Here is an 18,825-nt window from a genome sequence, read left to right as displayed (position 1 = left end):
ACACACACATGCACACACACTGCCGGTAGTTACATGTAATGTAGCATTTTTTATAGCTTGGGGGTGTCAACATTGAACATCTCTGTGTCATTCAAGAAAAATATCCAAGTGAAACCTTTGAAATCTCAGCTGTTATTAATATTTTCCCTCTCTTTTTTTACAAGTGGAAAAATATTCAGATATCAGAATCAGAATGCAGGTGAAGAAAATCTGTAAACATTTACTGGCACCTCGGTCCTGCAGCTGAACTAACACAAGCAATGTTGCGTGACATTTTAGTTAAAGCTCAAACCGTGTTACGTCAGCCAAAGGTCTCTGATTGACGCCCCAGGCCCAAGGTGCTTCTGCCAAGTATGGCTAGTGTAGGCTTGTGCCAAGCTAATGGCTCTCATTTTCCATCCTGGCTTGCCACTGACCATGTGTGACGGTGCTTGACTTGAACAAGGTAATGGGGGCAGTTGTCAGTTTAATCAGAAAAGTGTGGGGTGCTATTGCCTTGTCCAAGATGAGGCTGGGATGGGCCCTGGCACTCTGTAACCTGGTGTCAGTATCACTCAAAACCATTAAACCCATCAACTGTTGTACGTCTCTATGGATAAGTGTCAAAATTTAGCTATTGGATTCCGCCATGTCTTTATTGCAGAATTTGAATACTTTGATCATGATTGTAGTTGTAGTATCAAGAAATTAAATGCCATCACTTATGTGTTAAATTGGGACAAATTATTTTTAAGCATACAACATGTGTTAATTAGCTGACCAATGCCAGGATATCTGTGCTATCTATGACAGTTTCTTGCAAACGGCTCCATGGCTCTGGTGTCAATACAGCCATCTCAGCAATTATCACTAAAATTCTACTGTAAAAGGTTAAGATGTGCATATTGAGCTCTAATTATCACTGACAGTAATTTTTGCATCTCATTGCCACTCAACTCCCACACAATCATTTTCTCCTTTATATACCTCCTTTATATACCTTCTTCATTTTCTCCTTCATATATCCTTTTTTGGAGGTCTTTAAGCAGAGGCTTGACAGGCATATGTCAAGAATGCTTTGATGGTGTTTCCTGCTTGGCAGGGGGTTGGACTGGATGGCCCTTGTGGTCTCTTCCAACTCTATGATTCTATGATTCTACCTGTCAGCTAAGATTTCACTTCATGTATATCTGAGTGATGGTTTGAGTCCACAGAAGCGTATGCCATAAAATATTTGTTAATCTTTAAGGTGTCACAAAACTCTTCATTTTATAACATTGTGTGAACCTAAGGCCTCTCATTTTTCAGTCTTTCACGGTGATTTCACAGTTGACTGCAATGTTGGAAATACTGTGTCCCAGGTACATGCATGAGCCATTTACAACCACCACACACCATGTCCTTGCTGTTTGGATGCCATGAACACATATGATCTAGCGTAGAAGTTGGGAACCATTTTCAGTCTGAAGGCTGCCTATCTTCACAGAAAGCCTTCCATGGGCAGAATGCCTATGTTGGGTGAGGCCAGTGGGTGAAGGAAACAGAGCGTTCAATAGGTGACATTCCCGGTGCACAAAAACTAGAAATCGGGTCCTCCTTAACAAGAGGGCACGTGCTGCGGTGAGGCCTGGCAACCAGACCCTGTGTTGTGAGTGGGAACGTTTGGGTGGCCACAACACCCTATTGGAGGTCCCTCAATGTTGGGTGCAATTTGACCAATGGGATGCCAGCTAAATCGATCGAGGGACCTCTAAGCCCATGCACGTGTCCCTGAGCTTCCTCTCTTTTGGGTTCAGTGCATCAGAACAACCGCCCACCTCTCCCTATATTTAGGGCTTGCGCTTGACCTTCCTACGCCGTCGTGTGTCGGCTGTCGTTGGGACAGGGGCACAGCAGGAATTTTCCCCACTTGGCTGATTGGCTGGTGCCACTTGGGTTTTGCCTGCCGCATAGTAAATCGTCACAACTTGTAAGGTTGCGGATAGGCACTGGTTCAAGGGATAGGGATGGGAGAACGCATTCACCATCCCTATGTGAAGGGTATTCCATTAAAGGAATCCAGGGACTCAAATGGTTTGGTCAGTTCCTGTGAGGGGGTTGCACCCGTGCCTGAGTCCAGGGGGACATCTGGGTGGCGAACATAGCTTGTTCCCGGCTTTCCGCCTATCCAGGTGTTCACTCTTGGCTGACCTGTGCTGGTGCCCTGGGTCAGCGCTACCTGCAAGGGTGCAGGGAGCTAGTCGAACCAGAGCCTATGCAACCACTCACTTGATTGTAATCAATAAAGTTGTGGCCTAAATTATGCCAAAAACCAAACCAAAGTTTGAGTGTTGTCTGAATTTATTTCGGGGGTGGTTAAAAGGTCTCCACACGAAAAGTTCTACACAAACAAACACACTTCCATTCTTCCAGGTAAGCAAGAAGCACAGGCAAAGGACATATTCCAGCCAGGCAAAAGCATTCAGGGAAGGCACTTAGTAAAGCGGATGAGAGTGTGGCCTAAGGAAGAGGTGTGGCTTAGGGGGGTCCCAAAGGCTGGGAAAAGAGAACTGGAGGGCTGCACTTGACCCCTAAGCCTCTTCCCAAACTCTCATCTGGTAAGTTAAACTGAAAGGAGATACATTTCCTCCGAACTTTCCCCACCAACAACAACCAGTTAGGGATGGGGGAGAAATTAGCATATAAAGGCAAACTTACCTTATTTGCATTTTCCAAAACAATATGCGGACTGAAACTCAACCCCGCACATCTCTGAATTTTGCAAAAGAATTCTCCAGCCAATGAATTTGTACAAAATGCTTTGTCTAAGATCAAGTTTGCATCTATTCCTTAAAACAACATCCAAAGATGCATTATGTTAAGGATTTATAAAAAAAAATATATTAGGCAAAATTGCATACAGATGTGTGTTTTTAGGAGAAATTCACACTAAAGTTCCGACAAATTTTCACGAGGATTTATATTTTAATCACAAATTGCTGCAGAGATGGGGAGAACAGGATTTAAGACTGGAAAAAATTAGGAATTGAGAGAACTGAAACTGACAGATTCGCCCACCCTAACAATTGCTGTTGTTCTAATTAGGGAAGACTGCTTGAAACTCACCAAAGTATCTTGCAGATCCCAAAATTAAACTTTCTTGTAAAAACAGAGGGTTGAGATGCTCAGTTAACTGTTGTTGTTGTTTTTACTTAATGTTTGCTGAACCTTTCTGTAAATACCAGGAGAGAACCAGTAACAAGCCTTTCTCAAATTTAGTAAGAATAAATATTTATGCCTTTGGTTCTTGAGATAAATAACCAAATAAGATTTCCCTAGAAAAAGCATTCTCATCTGCTGCCAAACTGGATATAAACCATCTAACCTGATTTGGGGCAACAAAGGGTTGACACTTCCCACAAGCAGTGGGAATAATAAGTGATAATCATCTTATTTTACATGGTAGCCAACATGACAGGAGCTTTATCACCTTCAATAATAATTTTATTATTTATACCCCAGCCACTCCAAGCTTGGCACTCAGAGGTGACCTAAGGCAAAGTTCCTCACCATCTGAGGCTGTTCTTTCTGTGCTTCCTCCACAAGAGGTCTGGAGGGTGGCAACACAAGGATGGGCCTTTTCTGCAGTGGCTCCCTGTTTGTGGGTATGTAATGAAGGCGGCAGGCGTAAACATTTCTCTTCCACCAAGCGTTTGGATGATGAACATTCTGTGGCGTTTTAGATGTGTTTGTAGGTGGGAAGTTATTGGCTTGTTTTTTGTTTTGTTTTGTTTTCATTTTGTATTTTTCTGTTGTGATCGGCCCTGGGAACTTCAGGTAAAGGTGGGATATAAATTTAATAAATAAATAAAAAAGGCCACATTGATCACTTTTATAGCACTATTAAACATGTATTTAAATACAAATTGTGATAATAATAATAATAATAATAATAATAATAATAATAATAATAATAGATTAAAACAGACACAGGCCAGAACAGACTTATGAATTAACATGGGGGGGGGGAATCCTTCCAGTAGCACTTTAGAGACCAACTAAGTTTGTCATAGGTATGAGCTTTCGTGTGCATGCACACTTCTTCAGATACACTGAAACAGAAGTCACCAGACCCTTATGAATAGTCAGAGGGTGGGGGTGGGGGTATTTCTCAGAAGGGTGGTGGGAATGGGTGATTGGCTGATAGGAGTAGTAAACCTGTTGATGACTGTTTTTGACTGTGTCAGACCAATACGGCTACCTACCTGTAACATGTGTGAAGTTGGCATATACTGCATTGGCCCAAATATAAGCCACACCCGAATATAAGCTGCACCTTTAAAATGGGGAGGAAAAAAAATACCTGAATATAAGCTGCTCCTTTCCTCACTGCTCCTGGCTGCATACTGGGGGGGGGGGCACGTTGCGTGGCCATCGGCCTTTTCCTTTCCTTGCTCTTTCCCTTCCTGGCCTTGGGGGAGAGGATGGGGCAGGTGCCGCTTTGCCATGCTCCTGGCACTGTTTGCCCCACACTCCTGGCTGCATACTGTAAGGTCATGAATATAAGCCACACCTTAACTTTTCACAGTCGAAATTTGGGGGGAAAGTGAGGCCAATAAGGTAAACTGGTTTTCCCATCCCTAACTTTCTTTCTATTTGAAGTTTTCCCTGGGCTTGCCCCATCCATTATTTCTCTGCCCTCCATAACCTGATAGCTCTCTGGTGGAAGGCATGGACTTTGAAACACGCATTCTCTGCCCTGGTAACAAATTATTCAGAATGTAGGGAAACAGTGTCCAGTCCACTTTAACCAGACTTTTGAATGCCCTCCTGTTTTCACTCTTTCCTAAGAGCACACTATCAAGATAGTAGATGCATCATCCTGCAGAATGAGAACTCAAACATACCAGCGCCAGCAGAAAGCTTGGGGATTGCAAGGCAACTCACATCAACAAAGACATTCCGAACCAGCATGAGCATATGTCAAGGTTTGAGAACACAAGACGGTGTTTTCAGAACTTTGAGTCAGGCCAGGCCATTGTTGCATTCTTCCAGCTGGGTCTCTCTTAAAAATAACATTTTTTAAAAAAAAAACAACGGTTTTTTTAAAAGTCAGCGGGTTACTTTTATTGCATAAACTAGTGTGAAGTTTTACAACTATGTAAATCTAACTCACTAAGTAGCAGTGCGTGTGATTCAAGAGTGGGATCAGTGAATTTAGGGTTGCCATACCTTGAAGAGCAAAAAAAAAAAGAGAGGACAGCCTGTGCCGCTGCCGACCGAAGCTGGGGAAAGATGCATGCAGGGGTGGGTGCAGGGGGGCTGCCATGCCCACATTCCTCTTTCCCCAGCTCAGGCTGGCAGCAGCCACAGCATGTAGAGCAGCGCAAGCCTAAGCTCCCTCCCCCCAATGGAAAAAACCCAGACATTTCCTTTACAATGTAAAAATCTGCCCGGGTGGGCATGTTAGCCCCCAAAAGAGGGCATATCCGGGTTTCCCTAGATGTATGGCAACCCTAAGTTAACTGGGCTGTTTTTCTGCACCCATTTCTGAATCCACAAACCACACTGCACTTCTGGTGGCATTGTGAGGAGCAAAACAACGTTTCTAAGTGAAACCAAAATCTGTAAGCAGAAAGGGGCCTCTATCATCCCCTTTGGATTCCTTAGTATGGCTTCATGAGTAGTAGCTGAATCAGCAGAGAAGCCTGAAACTGTAGCACCCCATGTGCCAGGGAGACCTGGGGATACTCTTTTGGAAACTACATCTCCCTGGTCCTTGGTGTCTAGGAAGGACCATGTTTCATTTGATGCAGAAGATCCCAGGTTCAGCCTCTGGCATCTCAAGGCAGAGCTAAGAAATACCACTTTTTGAAACCTCCGCCACTGGCGGAGGAACAGGTGGGGCGGGGGGAGCGCACCGCCCCAGGCAACATAGGGGAGGGGGGGTACCATCATGGTCGCCCCCGTACATGCGCCGTGCACCACACCCCTGCGGATGGTGCACCATGCCCCTGCAGACGACATGCCACACACCCAGGACACACGTCATGCCCCCCAGGGCGCGCACCAGCCACGCCCCTGCCTGTTCCCCAACTCCAGTGCTGGAGCATGCAGCTTTGTCACTGGCCACTGCCAGCCAGTGTAGACAACATTGTGCTCAGTAGACTAATGGTCTGACTGTGCATAAAGTAACTTTCTATGCTGCATAGGGAAGGTGGACGGAAGAGAAAGAAATACTAAGAGAAGTAAACAAACAGTTTCCTGCAGCCTGTTGAAGTCCAATCTTCTTGGTTCCCCTGTAAGCTTGGGATAGAGCAGGGGTAGTCGACCTTTTTATACCTACCACCCACTAATGCATCTTTCTTGATGGTAAAATTTCCGTACCGCCCACCAGTGCTCGATGGAAGGAGGATTCAGCTTGTGCCGTAGAACCCCCTACTTCCCACCTAGAATCCTGAAACGCCCACTAGTGGGTGGTAGGGACCAGGTTGACAACCCCCTGGGAAGGAGAAATGCAAATGTAGCATCCTCAGACGCTCTGATTAGAGCAGCTCCGCCTGCCTCGACTTGCATATTCAATAAAGCCTCTCTACTTTCTCAGTGCTTCAGTAAGGAGGATGCTCCAGCAACACATTCTTATCCCATTGACATCCAACAGTGAATGTCACACAACCAGCAACTCCAGCTTTATGTTAACAGCTTTCCCCTTTTGCAGAAGGAAACTTGACCACTTCTGTCCACCCTCTTATGGCCGAGCAGCACCGGCGGGTCATGTATCCATACTCTCTTAAGTACAGGAATGACAAAGAATTAACTAAGGCCCTAAAATAATCTCAGGGAGGCTAATTTCCTCCTGCCTTAATAGTGCAGGCAGTCTATGCAGACAGCATCAGTGACTCCAGTTCTGAGTTTGATTAATGTGGAACATTGGAAGTGCTTAAGAAAGGGCAGCTTGCTGGCCCCAATGCATCAGGCAGGCGGATGGCCACACTGGAGAGATTCATTAGGATGAAGTTGCAACATCTTTTTGATTTTTGGTTTGCATAAAGGCAAGCTGACGAGAGGCTGAGAAGCCAACCCTTTCCCAGTGAGCGGAGGCCTGCAGTCTTCTTCACACTTGCTTAGAGTGCAGATAAGTCCTCTTGAACGGAGGGGAACTTTCTTCTGAGTAGACCTGCATAGGATTGTGCAGCATGTGCCTTTTGCATTCTTGGGAGAGGAACTGTTCTGTGATTAATGGGAGAAGAGGGCTTTGAAGCAGACATGCTCCACCGTTCTCAGCCCAAGTGCTGAAGTGGAAAGAGAAAGAAAAGATGTTGGCCATATTAATCTGTTCACCACCTCCCTGGGTCACCCGGCAGTGGGTTCCAGTGAGATCTTGTAAGACCTTGCAGAGCTCTCATGAGATCTCACAGAGCATGGCTTCTTCACCAGTGATTAATGCAGTGTGGTGCCAGTGGGGGCCCTGCCTCTTGAGGTTCTGCCACCTCATGAGCAGGCTGGCCCTAGTTCACCACCCTAAAAGGGGAGGAACAGAGCTATAAGTCCAAACTTCACCAGGAAGTGATCTGACCATGACAACGGGTCTTTTAGGATAGCTGTCATAGATCATAAAGCTGTGAAGATTAGGCCAGTAGGGGATATTCCGTTTAGTCAACATCATGTTTAAACCAGGACATCAATGCCGATACATTGCCACATGGACACCACATTGGTTCACTTACATTGCATACAGCAGTGCCAGAATGCATACCCAGATCATGCCTGAATGGGTCCAAAACTTGCAGTTCCCTGGACAATACCAGATGAAATGTTGGAATCCCAGGATGTGGGGCACCCATTCCATGTGTAACTCTTTGGCCCTCTCCCAAAACTAGCACAGTGTGCAAACTCTGCTCACAGCAATCCAGCTTTTCTTAGCAGAGAACTTTTAAAAACTAAAATAAAAACAACAACAAGGAAGGTAGAATATGTTTTGGAAGTGCTGGGGACATACAAAGCTGCCATACACCAAGTCAGACCCATTGGTCCATCTACATTGTCTACACTGACTGGTAGTGTGTGTGCTGGTCCCGGGGGTTACCCAAGAGGGGAAGTCCAAGTCCAGTCCGTGGTTCGTAGGTTCAGGGTAGAGATAGCCCAAAGAAGCCAAGGCTGGGAGCAGGGCAGGGCATCAGGTGAGGTCAGGAACAGGTACAAAGTCCGGGAACTAAGGCAGGTCAGGATCACAGGCAGGAAAGTGAGGCAGGTCAAAGGCAGGAACACTGGCAGGATCTAGCAACCAACAATGTTGCTCCTGCAACCTGGGGCAGGGTTTGGCTGCCTTTTATCTTGAACGGGGTAACAGATGGCCCCAATCCCCTGGCGACTCACTCCCTCACCTTGCCTGGAGGCGAGCACTCCTCCTGCGAGTACTCAGGTCCCTCCTTCTATCGGCCCTGAGTCTCTGCAGCTCAGGAGATGCCGGTGGGTTACTGGACCCAGGAGCCGCCTCAGCCGCAGCCGGCAGTGGGTAAGATGCTGGTGACGACCCGGCTGATGGCAACAAGGTATCTCCTGCATCTGGCACCAAGGCAGGCTCAGGCCCCAGACTCAGCTCAGCTGATGCTTGTTGCAGGGGAGGCTGAGCAGACTGAGGCTCCTCAGGATCAGGCCCCAACCTCAGTTCAGCCAACAGCCGGCTCCGAGTCTAAGCCTGAGTCCCAGGCCATCACAGTGTGCCATCTCACTTTCCCAAGAAGTAGCAGTGGCCACCAACTTGGATGGCTTTAAAAGATGATCAGGCAAATCGGTGGAGGAAAAGGATATCAAGAGCCACTAGCCATGCTTGCACTGTCCAAGGCAGTATGCGCGTGGATACCAGCTGCTGAGAATCACAAATGGGACTCTTGTTGCCCTCAGGTCCTGCTTGTGAGCTCCACCTAGGCATCTGGCTGACCACTGTGAAGACAGCATGCTGGACTAGATGGGCTGTTGATCTTTTGCAGCGGAACTATTATTATGTTCTTATCTGCTGGTGACCATGGGCCATGCTATGTGGGGCTGATGAGAGTTGGAGTCCAACAACATCTGGAAGGCCACAAGTTCTTCACCGCTTCCTTTCTCATCTGATTGTGTGCACAGATGTGTGGTTTGTTTTTGTTTTTGTTTTACCAAAATGGCTTCAGTATGCTTCAGTATAGCCCTTAACCAGAGCTTCCCAAACTTTTCGTGCTGGTGTCACACTTTTTAGACGTGCATTATTTCACAACACAGTATTTCAGTTTTGCTAGCAAACCGGAGGTTAACCTAACCCCTTTCCAGCCCCGGGAGAAGCGCAGGGAGCATTTGTGCAGCACACCTACACACTGCAGCCGACACATTAATGCAGGCATCCCCAAACTGCGGCCCTCCAGATGTTTTCGCCTACAACTCCCATGATCCCTAGCTAACAGGACCAGTGGTCAGGGATGATGGGAATTGTAGTCCAAAACATCTGGAGGGCCAAAGTTTGGGGATGCCTGCATTAATGTGTCGCGACACACAGTTTGGAAAGCTCTGCCTTAACCTATCTCCCCCCCTCCCCTACATACAAGGCACACAGCCTCCATTCTCCCTCTACACAACTCCCCCCTCTTCTCGGTTCAATGTTGCTCGCCAGCCACTGCTTTACAAATCTTCAGGCTGAACAGCCCGGCTTGTAGTGTTGTCAGGTGGTGTGCATAGCTGTTAAGCAGGCTTGCATGTCACAAGAGATCTGATGCTATCACATTTCCTCCACGCACACCCCCACATGCACCCCCAGAAGACTAAAGAGAGGGAACCTTTGTAAGCAGGAGGGAGTGTGATGAAAACAGTTTGTCTCCTGAGGAGCCAGCCATTGTCATTTTACAAATGAAATCACTTTGGAAATTTAGAGAATTAATATCATAATGAAGACGGGGGTGCCTATTAGGGCAGCTTAATGTTGCTCTGGAGATACATGATGGATGTCCAGTGGCTGGAAGCCCTTATTTGCAGAGAGTCACCTCTGTAGCTGCCATTATTAGGAAGATGTCTGAAGCAGAGGATCAGACACAACCATTGCAAGATGAGATAGTGTTTGACTGGTTTCCAGGGAACTGAAAGATACAGTCTTCGTTGTACCTGTCACTGTGGCTTCCAGCCTCTCTCCCTACTCCTTAATTTTTTATTTTTTATTTAGCTGTGGGAAGTTTTTCTTCAAAGACTCGTTGCCTCTGCAAAATTAGTTAATGGAATCATGTAAAATGTTTTACCTGGATATATACAAAGCGATGGCTTTTAAGTGGTTTGTTGTTAAACACACACACACACACACACACACACACACACACACAATTACTGCTGTAAAACGTTGAGGATTTGCTTTTCTATTTTTCAGCTGCTCAGTACATTTATTTGGGAAGGGAACAGCTTATTGCCAAGGCAATGCCCCAAGGAATGGGAAACTGATGAAATGAACAAAAGGATTGTCTGTGCCCACTTGTGGATATATACACCTATACAACTGGCGAGGCTGTGGCTGCTGTTCCAGGAAGGCAAAGCCTTCTTCCAGGAATTATCTTAATGCACAATTGAATCATCATTTCTAGCTCTTCAGCATCTTTCCCAGAAGTACAGTTTTCCACAGGCAATGATTCTAGTTAAGAGAAAATGTTGCAATCTATGAAGAAAACGAAAGATCACCCTTCCCTGCTGGTTTGCCGTTAACTGATGCCTTGTACTGATCAACAATTAGGAATGAAGGGATGTTTTCTCATAGCCTCGTATGTCTCATTTCACAAAACAGCTTTGCCCAGCTCCTTGGATTTCCTGTTACAGTCATGTCAGGGTGACTCCTGGTTGTTGTTTTAAGCTTAACTCTCTTCATGTTAATTGTTTTGTGGTTAGAAGCGCTGCCTAACTTTTATTGATGATACTGATTAGAATGGCAACCTTGCCTCCATTTCCCCAGTGTTTCTCATCTCCCTTTCCAGATCTGTGTTTAGAGAAACATCCTGTCTGCTGCCCTTTTAAATTAGTCTTCATATTTTGACTTCATCCATAGTCATTTTTAAAGGTTAAAAAACAAAACAAAAACGAGCTTGGGAACTTCCAAGTAAAGGATGAGAACAGGTTCTTCTTCTTGTTGCTTATCTGCTTTTTAATCTTCTCTCACCCAATGTCCCAGGGTGGTGTAAGTAACTGGATAAAAAACATTAAACACAAAATATGAAACATATGACAAAAGGCAAGTGTGTAAGAACAAAAACATGGAACTGTGAAATAAATCTAATGACTAAAACTCAACCAAACTCAACAAGTAAGTACTAAGCTATCAACAGTATATATGAGTGCCAGCATAATTCGATCCCTTCCAAGGCCTGAATAAAGAGGGGCATTTTCAGGTCTACTGGTTGTGGATCAGATCACCTGAGGGCTGTGGGGAGGGGGCATCAAATGTGCTGAGGGCCATGTGTTGGACTTCCCTTTGCTAGCTCCTAACTCTGTTCATCTCAGTCACGTGACCTGGAAACCTGGCTGAATTTACACCAGCAAAAAGGGTGGTATAAGTCAAATTCTATTCTAAAGGCTTGATTTCCCTCTGCAAGACTTGGGCTGGCTCTGGTGTACTTTAGACTGGTTTAATTTAAGGTGGTGTAAATTATACTAGCTTCCCATAGTTAGGATTGCTCTCCAAATTAGATACAGCTCTATCTAAAGAAAAGCCACTTTTATTTTGCATTCATTCAATTTATTAGAATTCTTATGTGCCCTTAGTGCTGTGGCATCCTAGATGTCTACCTTCTCCTCTACAGGATATATTTAATATATAGGTTATTCCAAATTTACACAAACCAAATGCATACATTTTCACCAATGGGAGAGTTAATTTTAGATCTACTGATAAGAAATGCAGAAATCTTACGTTAAAAAGTGAATATGAAACAAGTCACTGAGAAGCCTTTCTGTGCCAGCCTCATTAAAATGGATGGGGGCTACTGTGCTCTTGCAAGGCACCCATTCAGTTCAAAGGGGCTGGGGCTGATAAACTTCCTGATATTTGGACTACATCTCTGGCCACTTTCCCTTCCTCTCAAATCACTGTTTCCTACTGAAAAGGTTAGAGCTGAGCATCTGATACGAAACACACTGTTGAGAGAAAAGAAATGGCCCCTAACAGACAGAAGAGATGCAGCTTGCTTGGCCATAAAATAGGATTTAGTTGACCAGCTGCTCCATAATATATTTAGGGCTATTTCCCAATTAATGAAATCTTAGCAGATACACTGCATAAGGTTTCTATTGCTTAAATCTGTGTGCATTCATATATGAAATAAGACAATTGTTCTGAAGAAAACACATTTTTGGAAAGTGTGTGCTGCAGCAAGCACGACAACACAATTTGAGTGTTGTAGGAGAAAGAAGGTGAAAGAATCTGCCCACAACAATTTTTTTTTCACTTCTGTTGGGGTTGTTTTTTTTACAAGTGTTTTTTTTGTTTTTAAAACACAGTAAAGTTGCTATCGGATTAATCATCACCACATCTTCAAATTGATCACACTGGTTTGCCATGCAATCCTTTGCTTATTTAATCAGCAGAAGGTCCTAGGGTGGGCTTTTTCCCAAACCCAAATAACTCTGTGTGGGATTTCAGTTGTGCAGCGCAATCTTCTGCCGGTTTACTCAGATGTAAGTCTCGCCATGCTCTGAGCAACTTTGCTTAGGACAGCAGCTATAATCAACTAGCTGAAGAGAGCAATTGACCAAGCATTGTTTAACCTGTAATATTACACTTTTCGAGCGGGGTTGGAGAGGCTACCAAAACACTCCAAAGAAAGGGGAAAGGTTTTTTGGGTTGCTGTTGTTTTAGTCACTCGTCGGCTTTTGCAGCTTGGAGACACTCCTCAAACTGTTGCAGATGCCCTCCGGTAATAAAGACATTTGGATCTGAATATGGCAAATAAAAGGGATGCAGCCCGTCAGCGTTCAGGCCCCGTAAACCATAAATGTGATATCGGACAGAGAGGCGCTAATGAAAACAATCACATTATACGTAGCTCTTCAGTGTTCGGCACTCAATAAGTGAGCAGCAGGCTCTCTGTGTCTAGCTTACAGAAAACAGGAGGTAGCAGTTTGCAAGGAGCAGCGTTTTAATGTGATTGGACTATAACAGACAATCTATTTACAGCATGCTCTGGGGAGCTTATAAACAAATGTTGAGTAATTTCAGCCAGCAGTAATTACCCTTGCAGCTGACAAGGATAGCATGATACTTTCTCCTTCACCTTCAGCCCAGTCCAGAAGGCACTGTACACAATGGCATTTCTAATTATTTCTGCATTTCCACGGCTAAAGACCAAAGTGTGTTATTAAGAGAGCATTTTTAGAAGCCTGAACAACAACACACACACAAAAACAGTGGCAGCAGCAGCAACAAGATCCAAAGCGGGACATTTAAAAGTCATCATTATGACAGCAAATAAAAGGTTCACTTCTTCAGAGTCCACCAGCGGAGGCGGAGGTTTTCCTGCTTCTTTCGCTTCCCTTGCACAAAGGGGAAATTGGCAGGCACTTGTCACCATCACTAATCAATCCTGCTCTTCTAAATATTAGAAATCTCCTCCATTCTAGGAGAGACGGACCACTGACATGTTAAGTGCAGGGCAATCTAACCTCGCTCGGTGCAGGCTAATGAACACAGCACTTCACACATTGACTTTCTGGCTCCCAAACTTGCTAACAGCAGTGGACATGGACCAGGATGATGAGAAATGTTGGCAAAACATCTTCGGTGCAGAAAAGGTTTTAAAAGACGTGAGATTCACTGGCACCACATGCATCCAGTCTGCATAAAAGCCACAGAAAAAAATTATAGGCAGTGGCATTATAGGAAGTTGGTAGATATTCAATTCAGTTCACATTTAAAGGTGAACCTACAGAAGTTTCACTTTCCAGGAAAACAGATGAACCGAAACACAGTTGTCCTTTGAAATTTTCACTTCTCTGAATTTTGCAAAGCAGTTTCCTGGCCAAGTCATATTTACAAAATTGCATCTACTAGGCTGTAGTGTGCATAAAATATACACATTAGTGAAAACATTTTGAAATGTGCTATATCAAGCAAAATTGCTTTCAGAATCGTGTATATTAGGCAACATCGCATGCACACATACATATTAGGAAAAATTGCAGATTAATTTTCATATATACTGATTTGGAAATGTGGAGAACTGTATTTAGGATTGGAAAAATGAGAAACTGGGAGAAACCAGAATTGGCAGCTTCACTCATCCCTAAGTCAGCAAACACAGTAGGCCAAATGGATCAGTGGTGTAGCCATAAGATACAACGAAGAGAAAACATTGGCATTGCAATCCATTTTTTTTAAAATTGAATCTATATACCACCCTTTATCCGGGGGTCTCAGGGTCTCAGGTTCACATGCTGGGAAGTGACTCCCACTTACACATAACAGCATATGGGTTGGAATCCTATACTCACCATTGAACTCTGAGCAGGCATGGATCTAAGAATGCATTGTAAGTCTCATTTCATGCATTGCACAGATATAAATCTAGATTTGACATTTTCCATACATAACGGAGTTACAGTCAGTTTTGGTTCCCTGATGAACATATTAGCATAATGCACATGTTTGCAAACAAGTATTCATTGGATTCACACGTCGCAATTTTTTATATTTAACACAGCTCATGATGTTTTCTATGGCTGGTATCTGCATTTTCAGTCAGTCCACACAGAATCTCATTATTATTTACTGTGTTTATGTGGTGCCTGCCACTAAAATAGTACCAAGGCAAATTACAGTATAAAATTCAACATGGTTAAAATATACAAAATAGAACAAAACAGCAAAAAAACCAACTAATTATCATATACAGTTCTGAAGAGAGAATCTTCCCCTCCTGACCCCAAGCAGGTTACAATCCTTTCCTGCATATGATATCGAAGCAGATAAACCAAAGAGATGATAGACAGACAGACAGACAGACAGACAGACAGACAGACAGACAGACAGACAGATGATAGATAGGGGTGGATAACTGATAGATAGATAGATAGATAGATTAGATAGATAGGTAGATAGATAGATAGATAGATAGATAGATAGATAGATAGATAGATAGATAGATAGATAGATGATAGATAGATAGATAGATAGATGACAGATGATAGATATAGACAAAAACCTGCATATTTCCATGGGTCCACTGTGACATCAGTTGTGTTCAGTCATTACCTTTTCTTGGCAGAATACAGTATCATTTGTAACCAGGATTAGTGTCAACTTTAAAGATTTAAATCTGGTATATAAAACCTATAATAAAAGTGCTGAGAGTTGTTAGGAAAGCCCTTATTCTTACAGAGTTAAACTTCCCACTAGCTGTGCTGCTCCTCCACTAGCTAGACTCTGCCTCCATGGTCGGAGGCAGTAATACTTCTGAACACCAGTTGCTGAAACCCATAGGAAGAGAGAGCGTTCTTGTGCTCAGACCCTGCTTGAGGGCTTCACACAGGCATCTGGTGAACAGGATGCTGGGACTAGATTAAGATTGTGAAACTGTTCTTAGAACCGTAGGTCTTTGAGGGGAATAGGGGTCTCCTAACAATTCCCGACTTCCTTAAGAAAGTACTGTTCCAAGGATTCTTTGGGGGGAAGTGGTACAACAGTGCTTTATAGGTATGGCCTGAGATTGGCTTGGGGGAGGGACAGTGACTTACCCAAACAGTAAAAAATTTGGGGGGGGGGGCTTGGGGGAAGAGAGAGAGAGACACACCCAGGTCTCCAAAATTCTGCCTAATACCCATTTCATCCCATTTCCTCATTAGTGCATTAATGTAGCACCTTTATATTACTTTTGCTGTCCTCAAGTGTCTGAACTGCATGCAAATAATGATAATGATAATCATATCATCGGCAATAATCAGATAAAGTTGTTACAAAGGCAAAGATCAGAATGTGTTTGGAACATGCTACAAAGAATCATTAAAGCGCTCCTTTTGAGGCCTCTGTAAATTAAGCCTTTGCCATTCGCTTACCAAAGTGAACAACAGTATAGAAAATTTTGTTTCGCATGGCAGTGCGTTCAGAGAGATGTGCCAAACTGCCCAAAAGTAATCGGGGGAGTCGGTGAACTGTGATGCTCGCTGGTTCGCAAACACCATGGACAGTTTGGCGTTCACTGAGCTTTCATCTGCCTCAATAAATTCAGTTCAGATTTATGCTATAGGAACTGACAGCGGATATCTAATCCCCAAAAGTGTATTATTTACATTTTTTGATACGTTACATTGCATTACGTCCTGTCATGTTGCATCTCGTCACCGACTGATATAATATTGCATAACACGAAGTGACATGATGACAGACATCAGAACTATATATTAGAAATCCTACAGCTAGGAACTGGGGGTGCCTCTCTCTCTCGACGATTTCTAGGGTGAACGAGGAACCAAGAGGACTTGCTGAATTACCTTGTGCTACAAGAAGCGCTGTGGGTTAAATCACAGAGTCTAGGGCTTGCTGATCAGAAGGTCGGCGGTTCGAATCCCTGCGACGGGGTGAGCTCCCTTTGCTCGGTCCCAGCTCCTGCCCACCTAGCAGTTCGAAAGCACATCAAAGTGCAAGTAGATAAATAGGGACCGCTTCGGCGGGAAGGTAAACGGAGTTTCCGTGCACTGCTCTGGTTCGCCAGAAGCAGCTTTGTCATGCTGGCCACATGACCCGGAAGCTGTCTGCGGACAAACGCCGGCTCCCTCGGCCTATAGAGCGAGATGAGCGCCGCAACCCCAGAGTCGGACACGACTGGACCTGATGGTCAGGGGCCCCTTTACCTTTACCTTTACAAGAAGCCTTTAGAGTCATCCCGAACCAATCTTGTCCTCATTTCGTTTTCAAAAAAAGACTTGGTTTTGCAGTTCTTTCATTCTTCCTTCCCACCTCCCTGTCCCCCACCCACCCCAACATTTTGCAATCTTAAAAAAAGATGGAAAAGGCTGCTGTGTGTACGTTCAACGATGATGGCAGCGGCTGCAAATTAGCCTGACATAAAGAAAGCCATAGAAATCCATTGCAAACTTTAACAATGCGCTAGAGCTGTTGATTGTTCGCACCCCGGCTAGCCACTCCGTTCCTAAGATAACAGTTGGTGGAGGGAGAAGAGAACATTAATTTGTCCTTGTTCTCGAGACTGGCAGGTGTCACTTTGCTCCATGTGGGACGTGAGTGACAGATATTTTGCAGCTGATGAAATAAGAATGCAGACATTCAAGAGTGCCTCTGGGATTTCACTGGTCATTTGTGGCCAGCGCAAGGGCAGGGCACACTGCTTTGTGAATGCAGAACTGGCTGTTGTTGCTGCCGCTGGATCCAGCCACAGCCTTGCTACTCCTCTTTAATAGCAATCATATTATATATATTTCATTACTGCAAAGCTTGGGGGGGAGAGTTTGAGGGTGGTGCATCTGATTGATTAGCAGGGGGGGTTCGCTACTGTCTGCCTGCTAAACTGTTCTAATTGCTTTCCTTGTGCTGTATGAACGTGAGGGGAAATTACCTAATCCAATAGGAAATGTTCAGTGCTTCTATCCAATTGATCCCAAGGATGTGAAAGGGATCCAGGTTGGCTGTAGAGGCACTAGCGTCAGTAGCAGGGAGAACAACATCAGACCATTTTTCATTGCAAAGCGTGAAGCTGCTAAAATGATTTCCATGTAGAAAAACATTCCTAAACATCCTGCCCCTCTCCACCCCAATGACGTACTAGGGGAAATATCCAGAAATTAACATTAAGGTTTGTTTTCCACCCGTGTTGCGTGTTTCTGCCTCTTCTCTGTCGCTCAATATTCCCTTTGCAATGGAAGGAAGTGGCTGACGTATCTGTAGTAAGAAAATTAATATTTTCAATTAATCTAAGTTAATTTGTTTTAAAAAGGAAAGAAGCATCAACTAGAAAAAGCACACACACACACACACACACACACACACATCCTTGTCTTTTTGTAAACTAATGGTATACTTCCCAGATTGTTAAAGACTGAGACGAAAGCAGGGAGAAATATATTTCATTTTATGTGGTGCTTTGTTAGCAAAAATGGAGGAGTGTAACCAGAATTGAGGCCTAATACCCTATACGAGAAGCTGGACTTTGTAAACATTTCAGAGTAATGCCCCCCCTTTTAAAAAAACTATGCATCTACAGAAATTCCCGTTGTACATTTAATTATTATGTTCACTCTAACATAGTGGTCTCCTTAACATTTCATTATTTGAAAGCTAAAAAATATTATTCACACAGAGCAGGATCGGGAGGGGTGCAGATATTTTATAGATCTACAATTTAATTCCTCTTATGATAACTACTCACAGGGGGGGGGGGGAGCCGCAGAATGTGTGTTAATTGTTAGGTATGCATTTGCTTCATGAAGCCAAGATGGTACAAAAGGCAAAGATTTATATGAAGATGGGTGTGTGGTTTTTTTAATTTTTTTTGAAAAAAAACACCTAGAATAATAGTGTAAATCACAATCTGAACCTGTGCTCCAGCCGAAGTTAAGCACCTTTCTTTCCTATATATTTCAATAAAAGCGTATGAAGCATTTCTCGCAGCCCTGTAAAAATGAACAGGACTGAAACATGCTTAACTTTGACTGGATTGTGCCCTGACTGTTCATATGCTATTGTCACATATTCTGTGCTTGACTCTGGGGCCAGTGAACCAGTTTCGCTGGACATCTAACCATTTCAATTTAAGTGGAGGGGAGTTTGTGGCCTTATGTTGTGGTGTGGCAGGAGGGGGGGGAGAGAGAGAGAAAAGTAATTTCATGGCAAACCTCTCACATTCTGTAAAGACAGTCTTC

This window comes from Zootoca vivipara, chromosome 1 (genome assembly GCF_965207765.1).
Source record: "Zootoca vivipara chromosome 1, rZooViv2.hap1.1, whole genome shotgun sequence".
NCBI lineage: Eukaryota > Metazoa > Chordata > Lepidosauria > Squamata > Lacertidae > Zootoca > Zootoca vivipara.
This window is presented reverse-complemented; position numbering follows the sequence as displayed.